Here is a 3794-nt window from a genome sequence, read left to right on the forward strand (position 1 = left end):
CCTAGTACTATTGAATTAATTAGGCAATAATGATTATTTTAGTACTTAACTTGAAGTTTGCTTAATTAGATGTTAAAACTAGTTTAGTGCTAATCATGTTTAATTATGAATTAAACTTTGATTAAGGTTAAGTGGGATTAGTTAATGATCTAAGCATGCTTATTAGGTTCTTAGGGACTTATTAGGGTTATGAAAACCAAAAGGACTAATGGGCAATTATGGGTTTTATTTTTGATAACTTGAAGGACTAAAGTGCAAAATTGGGAAATTGGAGTTAGTGGAATGCCACCTCCTACTTGGGTGGATTGGTGGCAGCCATGTGGGCTGCCACCTTGTGCTTGGGTGCATGGAGACCCTTTATAAGGGGGCTGCAGCTCGTTTTGCACCATTTCACCTGCAGCAACTTGGGTTAGAGAGAGAATCTAGAGAGAGAAAGTGTAGATTTGAGGTAAGCAAGTTGTTTAATTTTGTAATTTTTGTTTATTTTGGTTCCTAATGGTATGTTGAAAAGAATTAACGGTAAAAATTGTGTAAAAGTTGAGTATAATTAGCTATAAACCCGTTTTAGTTAAGAATCACAATTAATTAAAGATTAAAGTATTTTAAGTTAAGTATTTTATTAATGGTAAGATCAGCATAAATCTTTGTTTAATTTGGTTTGATTGAAAAATAGATTAGTAAACATGTGATGAATTGGGTTATTTGGACACTTGGGATTTGTTAATAGGTTAGGCTTTAAGAAAATCAAAAGAATTGGTGTTTGGTAATTAATTAGGGAAATTAATATGCATTGTAAATATTGTTTAATTCAATTCAAATTTGATTTGAAAACATGTAGGTTATAGATTAGAGAATGTGAGAATTAAAATTTGCAACAATAAACTAAAACCTAAATTATGTTGTTTCATTTCAGTTCCTCGTAATAGGCAAAGATCGCCTACTTAGAAGAAACACAAAAAGGAAGTCGGTGTAAGGTAGAGAATTTTATGCTATTCTATGGTGTATTTGATTTCTTTCCTTGAATTATTTGTTGGAATTTCATGTTATTTCTATGATTTCATAAAATGTTTTAAAGTGTCATTGCATCTTGTTTTATTGCATTGAGATGTTACCGTGATATTGGAACGTATATTGGTATGAAGATTCATGGTTTGTGTGGTCGAAATGGTTCATGGTGGGGTTGCATTGCAAGAAGGATATGGAGTTATCACAGATGATATTCAGAGAATTTATTGGTGGCGAAGTGCTTATGTGATGCTACAGGCATTATCAATTGATATATTGTTTATGTGGGACCGTGGGTCCTTGGATGAAAGTCCCTAAAGCCCTCGAGGAAGACACTCCGATGTGGGTGTATGGGGTTGGTCCTGCCCCTGGGTTTTAGTCCCTAAAGACACAGGGTTGGTCCTGCCCTTGGGTATGAGTCCCAAAAGACACGGGGTATGACTTGCCCTTGGGTGATGTCCCAGAATAGTCATTATTATATTGATCGAGTTTCTTGTGGAGCATTGTATCTGCTGTGTAGATTGTTGGGAGTCAGCAATTTATCAATTGTGAAAGGATGAATGGGGAAAAGCAATGATGAAACCAACAAACACATGCATACATGTTTGACATGATTACACATTTGTTAATGGTTATGAAATGTTTATCATGCATGCTATTAAACGTTTAATTCATGGTTTTTAAGGGTATACTTAGGATGGTTATAAACTTTCCTACTGAGTTGTGAACTCACCCTATCCCTTCCACCTCTAGATGCAGGTCAGAAGACCTATGCAGGAAATAATGCTTGAGCAATGCTTTACTGTGATTGGATGTTGTTTGCTCATATTGAAAGTCTTTTGAGACCATGCCTTTTGTATCAAGACTAAACCTTTTGTTGGAATGATGTAATGTATATATTTGTCAGATACACTTGTAGTATGGGCTACCCGTAGTAAACAATGGGGCTTGGTATATGTAAATTAATGTTGTACAAGTTTCTTTTGTGAAAGAAAACATATTTTGTTAACTTAATTAATAGTCACAATGTTTAATACAGGATGTACTCTTTATAACAGGTTTTCCATATCCTCTTTTTGAACAAATTCAAGTAGGAACTCTACATTTAAATTTTTGAGAGCACTTATATTGTATTTGAGTATCAATTGTTTAGTTGAAGAATAAATAATAATAATAATAATAATAATAAATTAATACAGGATGTACTCTTTATAACAGGTTTTCCATATCCTCTTTTTGAACAAATTCAAGTAGGAACTCTACATTTAAATTTTTGAGAGCACTTATATTGTATTTGAGTATCAATTGTTTAGTTGAAGAATAAATAATAATAATAATAATAATAATAAAAATTGGGGTGTGACAGCTTGGTATCAGAGCATAAGGGATTAGATCCCTATTGAGGACAATAGGTGGGGAGCCCAATAGAAGCACTGGAGTCATTATTATTGTGACATTGTTTTATTATGTATGATATATTGATATTAAGTGAAGGGTTAAAGGATGGATGTTAGGTTTGTGTTTTTATTGTGTTGATGACATTCCTTGTTGTATTGAATATGCCTAGCTATAGTAATTGTGATCATGTTGCCTCTTTGAGTCCTTGATCATTGAGAATCCATTACTATGATATTTTTGTTGTCATGTTTGTTTTGCAAATGTTTGTATGTGACATAAGTGGTTTTATTGTATTGTTTAAGGGTGCTTGATTTTATGAATAACACTTATAAGGTGATGTATTGATAATATAATCCTTGTATACCTTTCTAAGAGAAAATGCCTAGAGCAGGGAACAGATTAACCCCAAGGCCTAAACGAACAACTAGATCATCTCCAATATCTCCAGGTGATGTAACTGAGGGAAGACCTGTAATATATCCAGTTGCTGGTTCAGAATGCCAGAATGTGAGCTTGATTCGGGAATTTAAAGCATTGAATCCTCCAATCTTTCGGGGTGGCCCTAATTTTCTTGAAGCTGAGAATTGGATGAAAGAAATAAAGAAAATACTGGATGTAATGGCAGTGCCTGAGGAAAGGAGAGTTTCTTTAGCTTCCTTCATGTTGAGGGATGAAGCAGACAACTGGTGGGATATGATCAAGACTACTCAAGATGTAACCAAGATGGTTTGGATGCAATTTGAGGAGCTGCTTTTATCTAATTACTTTCCAGAGGCCGTTAGAAGACAGAAGAGAGCTGAATTTATACACTTGGTTCAAAGGAACATGACAGTGACTGAATATGCAGCAAAATTTACACAACTATCTAGATATGCTCCAAATGTGGTTGCAGATGAACAAATGCGAGCTGAACAATTCCAAGAGGGGTTGAGATTGAACATTAGAGCACAGGTCGCTCCCTTCATGCTTCGTACTTACAGTGAGGTTGTGGCAAGGGCTCTTGTTATAGAAAGGGAAATGGAGGAAGCTCAAAGGTTGAGAAGCAGAAATTCTAGGTTTGGTGGTTCAGAAAAACGAGAACAGGATTTCAAGCGCCTGAAAGTGACTCATCCCCAACAACAACCTAGAAAACAAGAGCAGCATAGTGGGACTATAGATTCGGCTAAGGGACCAAGGAGATGTTATGAATGTGGTGAGGTAGGACATCTGAGGAGAGAGTGCCCAAAATTTCAACGACTTGCATTCCAGCCATCTCAACGATAGTTTCAGCAGATGAACCCACGAATCCAAGGAAGGCAACCTCAAGGGGAAGGAAACTTTAGACAAGGGAAGCCTGGAGGGAAGCCAGAGCAAGCACAACAAGGGAGATTTTATGCAATAGGGTCACAAAA

General features: G+C 35.7%; 1 long non-coding RNA gene across 1 annotated transcript; it reads left to right on the top strand.

Moving 5' to 3' along the window:
• The first annotated feature begins 354 nt into the window (after positions 1-354).
• Positions 355-1850, top strand: LOC117905248. The gene is made up of 3 exons (XR_004649676.1): positions 355-448; positions 914-974; positions 1759-1850. It is a non-coding gene; the product is annotated as an uncharacterized LOC117905248 (long non-coding RNA).
• Positions 1851-3794: the final 1944 nt, after the last annotated feature.

This window comes from Vitis riparia, chromosome 17, assembly GCF_004353265.1.
Source record: "Vitis riparia cultivar Riparia Gloire de Montpellier isolate 1030 chromosome 17, EGFV_Vit.rip_1.0, whole genome shotgun sequence".
Taxonomy (NCBI): domain Eukaryota; kingdom Viridiplantae; phylum Streptophyta; class Magnoliopsida; order Vitales; family Vitaceae; genus Vitis; species Vitis riparia.